The sequence below is a fragment of the Ovis aries genome, chromosome 25, assembly GCF_016772045.2.
Source record: "Ovis aries strain OAR_USU_Benz2616 breed Rambouillet chromosome 25, ARS-UI_Ramb_v3.0, whole genome shotgun sequence".
Lineage (NCBI taxonomy): Eukaryota > Metazoa > Chordata > Mammalia > Artiodactyla > Bovidae > Ovis > Ovis aries.
In genome coordinates, this window is record NC_056078.1 from 1,902,627 (window position 1) to 1,918,128 (window position 15,502).

At 53.6% G+C, this 15,502-nt stretch overlaps 1 protein-coding gene across 1 annotated transcript in view; it reads right to left on the bottom strand.

The window, feature by feature from the left end:
• Nucleotides 1-15,502, bottom strand: part of PGBD5 (piggyBac transposable element derived 5) — a 102,774-nt gene that overhangs the window by 47,759 nt on the left and 39,513 nt on the right. The gene's annotated exons all lie outside the window — the stretch shown is intronic.

Sequence of the window (15,502 nt, forward strand, 5' to 3'; positions counted from 1 at the left end):
TCAGGCAGTCTCTACCTGGTGTCTCTAAATTTATTAGTAAAGAAATCTGAAGGGGCTTATTTAGATAATTTCACCCATGCAATAAAATTAGTTTTTACAGATGCAGAGACAGTCTTTAAAAATACACACACATACATACATCCTTAAGAAACATCACTTTCAACTCCAGGTAAAGCAGGCTAACAGTAGGTAGAGACTTAAGGGAGACAAGCGCTGCCTCTGTATGTGCTAGGCTGTGCTCAGTCACTCAGTTGTGTCTGACTCTTTGCGACCCCATGGACTGTAGCCCTCCAGGCTCCGCTGTCCATGGGGATTCTCCAGGGGATCTTCCCAACCCAGGGATGGAACCTAGGTCTCCCACGTTGCAGGCACATTCTTTACCATCTGAGCCACCAGGGAAACCCTCATGATTTATAATCAAAGCTGTGCAAATTCTTCAGAACTTTAACCCAAGCCCCACCCCAACCTTTCTCTACTGAGAAACACCTTTTCTACAGCAAAACTAAGACTGACAATGTACAGGAGACATCCTAGGTCTTACTAATAAGTTCAGATGGGAAGATTTGGGAGGTGAAATCCTAAATTTACTTCTCACTGACTGCACAGTCTTGGGCAGATTTCATCTCTCCTGTTCGTAAAATGGGCACAGTGAGAGCAGCCTCACTGGGCTCTCTGTGGGGCAGGATGACTGGAGGGTGCAGGGAAAGCACCCAACGCAGTGCCTGGCCCTACAGAGGTACCTATGACTAGGTGACCTCTACCGAGACGGTATCCACAGGAAGCCAGAGATGGCGGGCTGAGGGCTAGAGAGTGCTTTAGCTGGCCTCGTTTTACAGAAGAGAGCAAGGCCCAGAGAGCAGAGTGGCCACCATATCTTCTTTCATCAGTCATTTCTTAGAAGGGCTCCAGACAGTCCTGGTGCAACAGGCATCGGCTCAGGCTGACTGGACAATGAGGCTGGGAAGACGGCCTCTGCTCCACAGCCACCCTGCTTGAAATAATTTTATTTCAGTGAACCTTATAGCTGCTGGTGGCTGAAGTCATAAATTATTCAGGGGTAGCTCTCAAAAAGGAGGAAAACCAGCATTTTAATTGCTACATCACGCTGAGTAAGCAGAATGAAATCTTCTCTTCCAAAAGTTATGTTTAAAGTCATTTTGTTTCCCAGGCTACTTCAAAATGAATTCACACAACAGATCCAGGCCTGGCCAACTGCTTAATGGGAAACTAGGAAGTAGCAGATACACTCTTAACTATTTAATTCGATTTACAAGCAGCCTCTATGGCTTTCTTCAGTAGTTGTGATTCTTCACATGTGAAGTGTTGTTATGGGCCGTCACTGGGAGGAAAGGAGGGCAGGGAAAGTGGGTCCCTGCCATCAACTAACAGAGTCCTGAAGGTGGGCAGATCCCCAGCCAAGATGAGACTCCCCTACTTTTGATTCACTGACCAAGAGTTTTTCCAGGGATTAACTGTGCAGTCCTCCCATCAGCCCATGCTGCAGGTGAGGAAACAGGAGCTCAGGAGTGTGAGGACAAGCCCAAGGCCACCCACCACTAAGTCCTTACAGCGGTGACCTTTGACCCACAGAGCCCAGGGCCAGCCCAGTAGCCTGGTGCTGCCTGTAGTTACAAACCCCATCATCCTCTCATCCAACGGGGATGTGGCTGGCTGCACACAGCAAGTGCACAACTCAAGCCAGATGCTTAGTCCTCACACCACAGGACCTCCCCCCGCCTCTGCAGTGGGCCAAGAAGGGTCCCAGAGCACAGCCAGGAGCAACTCTGGAGGGGAAGGAGACTCCACCTTGCAAAAAGTTAAAAGTAGCATGGAGATGGGGGAGGGAGCAGGGAGGCTGTGGGTTGGGGCGAAGAGCAGTGCCTGCCCAGGTCGATCCTGGTGTCCAGCTAATATACGCACACAGTCCTCTCCCCCTACCACTTCCACCCCTCCATGGTGCCACCATGCCATTCCTTCAAGGCCCATCACCACCACGAACCTGGTTTCCTCATCCTCCAGGGGATCAAACCCTGGACCCCAGAGGCCCACAGACCAGGGGCACTGACAGGCGCTCAGCAAAGCTCCACCCCCAGAGAGACACCCCAGTCCACCCCCAGCGAGGAAAGCCACCTCAGCAGCAACTAGAAAAGCAGACGCCCCGTTTGTAAAGGAGACTGTCACTCGAGGGTGGCAGGGAGTATCACACTAGGGTGTCGCAGTCCCCTCAGCAACAGAATGGAGTGAGAGAGGTATCCGGTCCCCAGAAGTTCTTGATGTGGTCAGGGAAGCAGGCAGTGGAGAGTGGCCAGGTGAGGCTGGCTGCGGGAGGCTGTGTCCACAAGACGACCCCGAATCCAGATCCTGGGGACAGGTCTGCTAGGCTCTCCGAAGGGGCCATGTGGGATAGGCTGTATGGGTGTGGAGGCATCAGCCTAGACGGCTGGGGGTGGGGATGTCAGAGTCTTTCAGGCAGGGAGACCATCTCGTGCAGAGGCCCTGTGCCCAGAGCCAACGGCTCACATTTGGTGGACTGTGCAAGAGGGCGAGCAGCTGGAGGTGTGAAGGGGCACAGGGCTTAGGCTGGCCCCAGGGCTGGGCCAGTGAAGCACCGTTAGCACGTGGCCCACACTTGAGGGGGTCCCTTGCTGCACATGGAGTGGGTGAGGTCTGGGGCTACTCCTGAAGGGAGCTGGCAGAGCAGGTGGGTGGCCCAGGCACGCCCCTCTGTTGACTCCCCACCCAGTGTCCTCCAGGTGTGCTGGGCACAGCCAAGGACTACAGGTGAGCGAGGCTGTGGGGTGCCTGAGCCCGGGGTTGGAGGCCTCTTTCCAACAGCGGCCACATTCACTTCTCACTCTCATTTGTACAGGATAGGCAACGAAGGTTCATCCCTTAAATTGTGCCTGGACTGAAATCCCACTATCCCTCCCCTTTGCTCCTCCTGCCAGTCCCCCAGTTATCTCAGTCAGAAACCTGAACCACCATGAACCCCTGGTCTCCTGCACCCCTTATCTCCCCTACAGCACGTCCTGGCCCACCTCCACACTGTGCAACCAACCAGCCCCTGCAGCTCCCCAACGCACGTGGCTGCTGCCTCTGGCCTGAACAGTGAAAACAGCCTCCCCCAAGGGTATGCCCTCTCCCCCAAAAATTGATGGGAACAGGGAAATTATTTTAAAAACACAAACTGAACCACAATACTCTCCTGCTTAATGAAAATACCCTCATGCTTTCTCACTGCACTAAAAGCAAGTCCACATTCCTTGCAAAGCCTTTAGGGTCTGAGGCCCTGCGTGCCCCACCCCCAGACTCATTCTGGACCACTCTCCATGCCGAGCAGGCACAGAGCTCACAAGCAGAGCTGGTGCCAGGCCTGGGTCCTGGCGTCTCCTTCCACTGCAGGGCCTGCATCCCCCTGGCCTCCAGATTCATTATGCGTCCCCTCCTGCTGGCTTTCCTGCCCACCCGACGGGGCTTCTCATCTCAGCCCTCACCGGGTCTCCCTCCTTGTGTGCATCAGCCTATGGGTGTTTTGGTCGAAACTCACTCTTGCTTTGTCTGCTCTGCTGTCCCGCCCTCAGAGGTCAAGGCTGTCGTGTCACCTTGCATCCTCGGAGCCCGCTACATGGTGTGTTTGACACATCCCTACTGAGGGTGGATGGAAAGGAAGTGGTGGAGGAAGGAGCCACGCTCACCAGGGAGGGGAAGCTTCAGTGCTGAGCCCCCGGGCAGGGTCTGGTGTCAGGACAATAGCCCCTGTGCTGATGTGCCTGGTGGACAGGTCAGGTCGGCCAGGAGCTCCTGTGTGTAAGAGAAGACCTGAACGGGTGGGCAGGGCAGGATGGGGCTGGCACACCACTGGCCATACCTCCTCGAGGACACCAAGGCGGGGTGGCCAGGTGAGCCCTGGGTGGGAGACGCTTGGTCACGGGCATGATGTGGGAGGGGGTGCATGACAGACCCGCACCAGGTGCCCAGCTCGGATGAGTTGGCTTGGGGTCTTGTTGGGTTTGATTTCCTCGCTCTCTCCCTGAACTGAAAGAAACCGCTGGAGAACTCCTCCTGGCCCTTCTGCATCTTCTGATGTCTTTTTTCCTCCTCTCTGTCACAGCTGCTGGCTGTGTGACCTTGGGCATGCCAGACTACCTCTGTCTTGAACTGAAGAACCACCCTAGAGTGAGGAGAAGTCAGACGATAGCCTGTCTTGCCCAGTCTGCCCTGAGGCCCACTGAGGCGGGTCCCAGTGCCAAGGAAGCCGCTCCTGCTGCTCCCTCCTTCCACCCACCGCACCAAGCAGACCCAAGGCCAGTGGGCACCCCTCATGCGGCACTGACGCCCAGCTCCGCTCCATCTGGAAGAAAAGGCTGGCTTTGCGTGCTTTTGGAGCACAGCCTTGTAGAGACTGACACTTTCATTGAGATGAGGCTTGCATTTTGCACACACTGGCACTCTGTGGCGCAACTAGTCAGCAGTGCGGCGGCGTACATGAGAAACACAGTGTTGTTAATTACTGAGTTAAAAGTAATGGAATAACTTCTCTCCAGGCCAAATCAAACAGACGTAAAAATATAACTGGAATGTCCTGCACTGTCACGAAAGTATTCCTCTTGTCTGAGACATGAAAAGAAACTTAAGGCTTGGGACTTTCCTGGTGGTCCAGTGGCTAAGACTCCATGCGCCCAATGCAGGGGACCCGGGTCCCATCCCTGGTCAGGGAACTAGGATCCCATACGCCACAACCAAGGCCTGGTACTGCCAAACAGGCAAGTTTTGCCTGGAGTCCAAAATAAAGCAGGGCAAAGGCTGACAGAGTTTTGCCAAGAAAATGCACCAGTCATAGCAAACACCTTCTTCCGACAACACAAGAGAAGACTCTACACATAAACATCACCAGATGGTCAATACTGAAATCAGACTGATTATATTCTTTGCAGCCGAAGATGAAGAAGCTCTATACATGCCAGCAAAAACAAGATCAGGAGCGGACTGTGGCTCAGATCATGAACTCCTTGTTGCCAAATTCAGACTTAAGCTGAAGAAAGTAGGGAAAACCAATAGACCGTTCAGGTATGACCTAAATCAAATCCCTTACAGTAGAAGTGACAAATAGATTCAAGGGATTAGATCTGATAGAGTGGCTGAAGAACTATGGATGGAAGTTCGTGACATCATACCGGAGGCAGGGGTCAAGAAATCATGTGACAAAGCACTGGTACAGAGAGAAGGGATGACCTGCTACCTTCAGAAACGCTCACTGCATGAGGCACACACACACACGTGAGAAATCACCTGTCCCACAGAAAACAAGGCTTACGTGTGATAGGCAACACCAGTGTCTTGACTTCAGAGCAGTCAACCTGCTCTGAAGCATCTCCTGGGTGTTCACTGCTGGGCAGAGGTGCTGTGATCACCTCCACGTGCACCGAGCTGAGGCAGCCACTGGGGGAGAAAGGATGGCAGCCCCCCTCCCCCGGGTGCCCTCCTGAGGCTCCCCTAGGTCCAAGCACCTACTGTGTCCTCTCTGTCTGGAACAGCGGTTTTCTATAGTCAAGCTCAGGTGCACAGACCATTCTTCAGACTCAGTGAAAAGAAATCAAGTCAGACGTTATTTGTACAGGCAGAACAAGGAACTCTGACTCCTCTGATCAGATCTGGTTCTCGACATAAGTAGTGAGGTAATAACAAGTCAGGAAAGGTTGTAAACTGTGTGCCTGGCACAGTGTTGCCACACAGCAGACTCAGATGTCAGTCAGATGAATCACAGACGTCACTGTAACTGCAGTCCCTTACTGGCAGTAACCCAAAGGCCAGGAGATGACAAGGCTATTCTGTGACGGTTCCTGTGTCTGTGAGTCCTTCCATAGACACTATTGAGAAAGCGTGGCCCCGGCTCCCTTCCCCACCCTCAACCAGGCCCACTCTGCCCGTCCATACCAGGCTCACTCTCAACCCCCCGGGCCTGGACCAGGCTCATCCCACTGAGATCTTCTTCCACCAAACCCACAGCTTTCCCTTCTCCTTCGAGCTGAGGAGGGAGGTGTGTCTTAAGGATGGGCTTGTGTACGGCTGGGGTAGGGAGCTGTCCTGCTCTGGATTCTGTGTCTACCTGAACCTCTGGGAAACTGCTGTTTCTCTGACTTGCAGTTTTTCATTGGTAACTTGCCTCATCGCCCTTCCAAGACTAATGCAACAATAAGACAATGGTGTAAGTAATTTTTTAAAATTTAAATTTATTTTAATTGGAGGCTAATTACAATATTGTATTGGTTGTAAGTAATTTTGAGGAACATAAATAATCGTATTAGTGAGTCTCATATCGTGATTCTGAAATAGCTGCCATCTAGCTAAGTTGAGGCCCTGGACTGGTCCCAGCTCCATGACTCGGCAGGCGAGTGACCTTGGGCCCACTCCTTAACCTCTCTGTCTTGGTCTGTTTGGGCTTCTAGAACAGAAGACCACCGGCTGGGTGGCTCAGACAACAGCACTTTACTTCTCACAGTTCTGGAATCCAGAAGAGCAGGTCAGATCATGTGCAGGCAGATTCAGTGTCTGGCGAGGGCCACCTCCTGGTTCACAGCGGGTGTCTCCCTGCTGAGACCCCCGGGCCTGAGCACCTCCCCAAGTCCCACTTCCTCACAGCATCACAGGGCAGGGAGCATCACAGGGCAGGGAGCATCACAGGGCAGGGATCGGCTTTCAGCACAGGAAGTTGGGGGCACAAGCATTCAGTCCACAGCACTCTGAGCTGCCGTCTCTGTGTCGGCAAAGGGAAGGTAACAGTAGGGTGAAATTCACATTGGGAGGGAAGATGAAGTGGGGCAACGTATGTCAAGAGCCTCAGGCGCCTCTCACAAAGCTGACACCCAGAAATGGTGCACCATCACCTGCGGACAGCATCCCAGAGCCCTGCATCCTGGCTCCGGTCCCTCTCCCTGGAGTGCAGCTACCGACGGCTGTCACCAAACAGCAGCCTTGGTGACCGCATTCTGTATTTCATCTAGACGCTGCGTCTGTTTTTCATAGGAGGCTATATTTTTAAGGCTCTGCTTGGATACAGAAAGGACAGAAGTGTTTTTCCCCACTTGGGGAGAACCTGGTGGGGAGGAGCCATCCAGGGCCCGTCACCTCCAGTCCCAGTTCATGTAGGACAGCTGGCGAGGACAGGCCCCCAGAGGCTGCGTCAGCTTCTTCCATCACTCCCCAGCTTTCCCTGCCACCAACACACCTACCACAGCTCTTCATCTCCAGCCACACCAGGTTTGGGCTCAATCTCCACCCACCTGGGGCACTGTTTCCTCCTCAGGCTCCTTCCCCAGACCTACCTCCTCCTGTTCATGAGGCCTCAGCTGAGCCCACTGAGCTCCCCAACTTGCCACCAGCCCTGGCCAGCTCCAGCTAACGTGGCACCCCCACCCCCGGAGCATTCCAGTCCCTCCTCCATGAAAGGAGACAGGGAGGGACCGTGCCGCCAGGTGCTGGGGGAGGTGCTGGGGGAGAAGCAATGAGAAGAATGTCACCATCCCAGGCTTCAGGTGCGCCCTTGACAATACAGAAAACCGACGTGCTGCTGGAGCGTCTTGTTGGCAGCAGGTACCACAACTAATGTGCAACCGGCCACACGGACCCTGCAACAGCCAATGAAGGGGGTGCTGGAGCGCCCGTCTCACAGCTGCAGGAGCTTGGGCTTAGGGGAGGAACCCGCTCAAGGTCACCCAGACTGGGGAAGAGGCGGCGCCCGGCCCCTCCGCCCCCACACATGGAACTAAGACTCCCTGGGTGGCGGGTTCCTCTACTTGTGTGGCTGCTCATGACCCTCCACGTACGCGATGAAGTTCTGACTAAGGATGGCTTTGAGGCGGGGCCGAGGCAGGAGGAAGGAGAGAAAACTGAAAGCTGGCCATTGACAGATCCCGTGGGCTTGGCAGGTCTTCTTCCGGCTGAAGGAAATCCTTAGAACCGAGTGTGCTGCTCAGGTGAAATGACCCTTCCATGAAAACTGTGCAGGTGGTGGGGGCCTGAAGGAGCGTGGCCAGAGGTCGCTGCTGATGTACACAGAGGAAATCATGGATGCTGTTAGGACATTGTCAGGGAAGTTAGGATGATTTAGCCACTTACAGTGGCTCTTGGGGGAGAAGTTACCAGGAGTGTATGTAGAGTCTGCAGGCACGGATCTCTGTCTGTTCCCTGTTGCACCTTTACCATCTAGAACACTGTTCATAGGAAGTGCTCAGCAGACACCATGAATGAGAGAATGAAAGTGGATCTTTAGGATATGAGGGCAGTAAACAGAGGTCAAAAGCATCCAGGGTTAGGGTTAGGGTACCCAGCAAGGAGATCAAACCAGTCCATCCTAAAGGAAGTCAACCCTGAATATTCATTGGAGGGACTGATGCTGAAGCTGACACTCTAATACTTTGGCCACCTGATGTGAAGAGCCGACTCACTGGAAAAGACCCGATGCTGGGAAAGATTGAAGGTAGGAGGAAAAGGGGATGATAGAGGATGAGATGGTTGGGTGGCATCACTGACTCAATGGACATGAGTTTGAACAAACTCTGGGAGGTGGTGGAAGACAGGGAAGCCTGGCATGCTGCAGTCCGTGGGGCTGCAAAGAATCAGATGTGACTGATCAACTGAACAACCACCTAATGAGGGAGACAGAAGACAAAGGGGCAGGTCTTGGAGCCAGGGATCCCTTTCAGGCACCTGTGTGTGTGTGTGCACGTATGTCTGAAGAGGGGTGTGACCCGCACTGCCCAGACCACGCATTTCTCAGGATCCTAGATGTGGGCCTTTGTGCTTAGCTTCAGATGAGATTAAACACTGTTACAGGATTCACATATTTCATAGAGGTCACATGGCAGCCTGCCCCCAGAGGGTGGTTTGGAAGGTCAGATCTGGACTTCTGCTCCAAGGCCCAGCCCGACCTGAGCAGCAGTATCAAGGGTGTGTGTGGACATGACAGTCATTACATCAGTGATGGAAACGACACTGGGCCTGTGGGCAGGGGCATGTTGGGACTGCTGGTCTGCACTCTGCTGACTGCTCCCTCTTCAGCAGGCAGCGGGCTCCGCCTGGTCCTTGCATGTAATGATGGGGAGGTGGGTGGTACTGGACTCCCTCCCCATGTCAGGACATGGGTGATAGCCCCCACGCTGATTCTCTCAGGCACAAACCCTACCTCCCTCCGCACCCTGCTCTCCTGGCTTAGAATCACAGGTGCAGCCATTACCTCTTTTTAGAGACTTGCTGGCCACCTAAGGCCACAGCCCAGGTCTGCGACCCCCCCAGTCTTCTTCCTTTCCCACCAGCAGCCGCTCCAGATTGACTCGAGTGTCCGTGTTCTGTGGGGACAGGGCGGGGTGCTGCAGTGTAGGGAGCAGCAAGAGCACAGGGGTATAGTTTCCACTACCCTGGGACCCCACGGCACACCAGACAGACAGACAGACAGATGGCAGGGGCTGGTCTCAGCACAGCTGGCTTAGGACACAGAAAGGCCCAAGGAGTCGCCTCGTCCTGAATGCTGATGAGGCCCACCCCGTTCCTTGCACACTCGTCCACACTGATGGGAGGAAGAGATACGGAAAGCGGAGCTGGGATGGGCAATCAGACACCAGGGTGGTGGGAACAAAGAGAAAGCCTGGGCAGGGAGTGGAGAGCACAGTCAGGGCTCCTGCTTCTTGGTGTGGAGGCTGGATGGGCATGGGCCAGGTCCTACAGTGCAGACACAGGAGGGCAGACAAGGGCACCAGGGCACCTCGGGCAGAGGCTGACCCCAACTCACTGGCCACCCCTTCCCGCTGTTTACCCCATCTCCAGGACAGAGAGCACACCCATCTCACTTTCCCACGAGGGAACAAGGACCAGAGAAGGTCCCTGTCACAGTGAGTGACCAGGGATGACTCTGGCCTTGAGCTCCCCAGCAGCCTCTCAGGCCACAGTCAAGAGCTCAGCTACACAAAAGCTGCCCAGGGGAACATTTATCAGTAAATAGAAATAAATCACGTTTATTCCACTTAACAAAGACGCATGAGCCCGATGTTTCTGTGTGTGAGAAGGAGGTGGGCTCCACACGCAGCAAAGCTGAGAAAGCGTGTGCGTGTGCCCAAAGGTGCCCCCATGACAGGCATGTTGGTGGAACCCCAGTTGCGGTACAGGGGTGACCTTCGTGAAGGCTGGCCGCTGGGTCCCCAGGACCTCCCTTCCCTTTGGGTCCAGATGGGGCCGGGCATCTGCAGACCCTGACCTGGGCCTGAGCCCGCACACTTCATAAGAGTTCCACCATCCCCTGAGCAAACCCACTTTCCAGCACCACCGCCCCGCTGACCCCGCAGCACGAGTTCAGACAGATGTCTACTTTTTCAAACTGCAGTTTGCTTTCTAACACAAATGCTATTCTTGTCGGCCATCTTGTGGCAATGTTATTTTTTCCTGTTTTAAATCATGTAGTTTCAGGCTCAGTTCTAAAGAAAATGCAGTCATTGGTAGGATGAAGTACCCAGATGAGATCCACTCTGGAAACGCACTGCCTGGCATCATAGGCGCCTTCGCCCGGCGGCGTCACCGACTCAGTCTCTGGCTACTGGAAAGACAGCTATCTAGGGCCTGAACTCTAAATGGTTCAGGGGTAGTTAAGAAAATACTCACTCCCTGGGGAACCGAAGGCACAAAGGTGCCACCACCTAGCCTATGCGCCACAGAACTTAAGAAACCAGAGCGACCTGTTAATTCCACACTGTATCTAAGCTTGAGGTGTCCGGTATAGGGAGGGGACACGAATCTTAATTTACGGCTGGTGATGTGCCTGGAGCGGCACCAGGGACTCACATGTCACCACCACATTTCTAAGGAAGTTTTATGGGCAAGGAAGGAGAAGTAGAGTGAAGTGAAGTTGCTCAGCCGTGTCTGACTATTTGCGACCCCATGGACTGTAGCCTACCAGGCTCCTCGGTCCATGGGATTTTCCAGGCAAGAGTACTGGAGTGGGGTGCCATTCATTTCCTTCTCCAGGGGATCTTCCCGACGCAGGGATCAAACCCAGGTCTCCCGCATTGTAGGCAGACGCTTTATCATCTGAGCCACTGGAGGAGTATAGATCCAGGACCAACTTTTCAGTCATAGCCCAGGAATGAGCCCAAGTGGCCTCCTGACCCCATGATGCTGCCCTGTCACGAAGGCACGCTGCTGCCGGGCCCCACGTGCCTATCAAGGCTGGGCACCAGCTCCTGGGGCCTGAGGATGAGGATGCTGATGGTGGGGTGGGAGGCAGTAAAAGGTCCCACTGCAGGGCAGCCACCCCAGCCAAGGTGGCGACCTCTATCACCTCAGCACCTCCTAACAGGTGACAGGGCTTCCAGGCAGAAGGGCTCAGGCTGCACAGCAGCTGCCCCTCCAATGAGGAGCCCAGAAGAGCTCTCAGCTCAGCACGCCTGTCACGCCACACCCTCCCCCACCAGCCCCAGTGAGACAATGCCCTGGCCGCGTTCACACAGCAGTTTTGGAGCCACTGAGTTCTTTAGACTTCTTTCCTGGTAAAGGGTGCTGCCAACCCATGAGCAATGCTTGCTGTGGGTCCAGGTGGCCACATGCAGGACCACCATTATAAGTGATCTCCATTTTTAATACTTTTCTGAATGTGATTTCTAGAGCTGGTGGGTAGAATTAAATATATGGCCTTTAAAATTAGAAAAAGAACAGCAAATGATATTTTAAAGAATAGGTACTTGAGGTCCTGATGTCCTTCCAACTTTTCTTTCAAGGCAACGGGTTGGTTTCATTCGCAGGACCAGAGTGTGATTAGGGGGTTTCCTAGAATCCTTTCTACAGTGATATCCTGTGCATCGCAGCCTATCTGCCTAGGAGTGAGGCTGAGGCCCAAGCCCCCTTTCTGGAGCCTGCAGCTCCCGTGCCATGGCTAGCTGCCTTACAATACCCCCACAGGACAGCAAGGGCAGAGGGCACTGGGCTAAGAGCCTTTCAGGTTTCCAAAGGCTTCCAGCCCCTTTCTCTTTGGGATTTCACTTTCCCTGATCTAAGTTTCTAAGGAAGAATGAGAGCAGATAAGCCAAAACACCCAACTTATGGAAACTGAATGCAGTCCAGACCTTGGGGGTGGGGGGTTAAATTTTTAATGAGGCCGGAAAAAATATAAGAAACCCCCCCAACTGCTAACATGGTAGTCGAATATTTGCTTATGTTTTCCTTTGGTTATAAATATTCCTCTTTATAACCAAGGGTGTTGTTTGTCAAGATTGGGGAAGAAAAGGCAGCCTGAGCAGATGTTGGCAAAATGCAAGCAAGAGCCCCAGCAGAAGGGGGTTATTCCAATGAAGGAAGAGGTGCGGGAGCTCTCCCACCCCATGCTCTCATCTTCCAATCAGCTGTGAGCTGCTCCCAAACAGGTTTGACATTTAAGAGAGGTTGACATCTCTACCCTGGGTGCTATAGATGCACCAAGGAGAAAACTCTCCATCCTCCCAACCACTTACATGTGAGAGCAGCTTTGAGTTTTCATCCGAGCTTTCCCATCCTGTTTGTTTTGAAAAAATATAGACAAAGAAGCCCACAGTGAAATGGCGAAATATCCAGGAGGATGTGGGGAGACCTAAGAGCATCTCTCTTCCCCTTCCCAAACATGCTCCAGTGTCAGAAGCTACTGTGGGTGCTTCTACACGAGATGTTTCTCATCCCCCGTGACCACCAGGGCTGACGGTGCCCTTCTGGCAGCAGCAGCGTTGGTGTGCATCTGACACTTGTTAGCTATGCGACCATGAATGAGATGCCTCCTCCGTGCGCCCAAGGCTACCTACCTCACTGGGGATTCAAGCAGTCACGACTTACCCGGATGCACTCAGGAACCAAGGGTCATTGCTACTCTTGCTGCTGCTGTTATTTTCATTGCCAAGCCATGGCCTCTTCGTGTGATGAGGAATTAATGGGAGCAGAGTGAGGGCAGAGCGCCATGAAATGTCCAAGGTGGAATCTGCAGACTCCTTCCTAAGGAGGTACAGTTCCCAGGAACACTTTAAAGAGGAGCTTTATGTAGTTTCATGAGGACAATTCGATAGAGAGAGCTTCCCATGCCACCAGGGAGGCCGGCAGCTCCCTGCCCCCACCAAGCCCTGGAGTCGTCCTGAACGTCTATGAGAGGCCGCACCTTCCTGCACTGAGCTCCATCCACCCAACACGATTTTTACATTGTGAGGTTCTGGGTGACTCAGAAAATATAACCATCACCCAAACCAGCAGCTCCGTTTACAAGTGGACAGCCTGAGGGCGCGGGCCCCAGCCCCCGCTCCGGCATCCCTGGGCTCTGAGTGGACAGCCTGAGGGCGCGGACCCCAGTCCCCGCTCCGGCATCCCCTGGGCTCTGAGTGGACAGCCTGAGGGCGCGCCCCCAGGCTCTGAGTGGACAGCCTGAGGGCGCGGGCCCCGGCCCCCGCTCCGGCGCCCCCCGGGCTCTGCAGCTGCCCCAGGGCTGTCACTGTCATCATTCAATGATCTACGTTCCTGTTACTCAGAATTCTTATTGTAACCCCAAGGGTCACTTTCAGCACACACTGCAGGGCAGGGCCTGCTGGCTGCGGTGGGCACCGGGGTGGGGGGATCTCTGACACCAGGGGGCAGAGCAGAAGGAGGGGGCTGCACCTGGAGATGAACGGCCTTTGGCTGGCTTCACTACCTGAGAGCAACTGGATGCTGGTCAAATATTCATCTGCAGAATAAAGGGGCTGGACTGAGACCATCTAAGTTTCTGTCTGTCTCTTTGAGAAACAGCTGTTGTCCGCAGTCAGGAAGCACACCCTACGAGACCTACGGCATGTTGATCGCTGGCTCCTTGGGGTGTGGGGGTGAGGAGCATGCAGGTGTAGGGGGGTGACAGCTAACAGATAAGGTGTTTCTTCCTGAGATGATGAAAATATTCTAAAATTGACTGTGATGATGGTTGTACCTATCTATGAATATCCTAAAAACCATTGAATTGTACACTTGAAATGGTTGAATCATATGGTAAGTAAATTACATCTCAATAAAGCTGTTATCCCCCAGGAAAAAAAAGAAGCAGGCCCTGATTTCATTGTTACTGCTCCCACTTTAGCAAGGGAACATCCTCTCTCACTCACAGGGCTGTCAGACAGTATCTGAACAGTTCTGAGCACAGTGCCTGGTGCAACCCACATACTCAACAAACAGCAGCCAGTAAGGAAGGCCGTTCTCCCAGTGGAAATCTTAGAAGTGGGCAGGAGCTGCCCTGCCTCCAGTATGAGGGCAGTCCCCCCCAGCCAGGCCGCCCTTTCCTAACCGCAGGTGCACACAGGCGCCTGCAGTGGGAGGAGAGTCTAAGTGCACGGATGCAAGGGATTGGCTTGGCTCCCCATGAAGCAGAGTTCTTGAGACAAACAGGGTGAAGTCTGCCTCCAACAGCAGAGAGGGACAAAAGTCCTGCAGAGGACTCAGTCTTGATTGTAAAGCTATGTACTGCTGGGGCTTGTGGAATCAGAGAGGCAAGTGGTGACTGCAGAAGTAGAGGCAGGAAGAAGCAACGGCAATTCGTGCGAAATGCCACCATTGGTGATGCCAGGCACATGACGAGCAGCAGCTGTGATGCTGACGATGCCAGGGACACAAGGAGGATAACCTGGTTCCGAGAGATGTAAAGCCCTCACGGGAGCAGCTCTACCTGGGAGTGGATCTCTACCACAGACCCTGGCCAGGCACTGAGTTGACCAGTTCTGCTCCTGGCCCTGCAAAGTGTCCAAGAATGCACTGTAGGAACAGAACACAGGGGCTGCAGTCAGGCAGATCTGACCACCAAACAGAGCCTTGGGCAGGGTACATAAACCTTCACAGCCTTAGTCTCCCCATCTATAAAATGGGGATGATTAGAATATCTGCCTCCAAGAGTAGCCACGAGGATAAAATTAAACACTGCTGAAAGCACAGCACAGCAGCTGGTACACACTAAATTTGGAAACAGCATCAGCTACTGCTGTCAATGCTGCCTGCCAAATGCTGCCCTAGGGCACGTGCCTCCTGACACAGATGTGGTGATGAGACTCTAGGCTCTTTCCTAAAGACCAGTGAGGCCAAATGAGGATATATCACCACTTGACCAGAGTCTGAGGAGGAGGGAAGCTACATCCAGAGACTAAAAATAAAAATGCAGACTCCTTATCAGGGCCTCATTCTGGCTGTTCATCCCAAGTCCAAGGCCAGGAACACATCAGGAGAGCACATCACAGGATTACAAACCTTTCACTTTGGGGATCAAGAGCAACAGAAGCTATTTTGGGGACACACTGTTTGGCATGTCGATTTCTGCTTTGATTTTAAAGCACCACATGGGGAATGGTACCTGACTGCTTCCCACCTCCCACTGCCTCTCTGCAGGGACAGGGTCCAATAGAGCACTAAGGAATCATCTCACCTCCTGTGCCAGGACTGTAAGGAAACAGTCATCAGGTGGTTCTCTCACTGACCACAGACGAGACTTGCTGTCAGG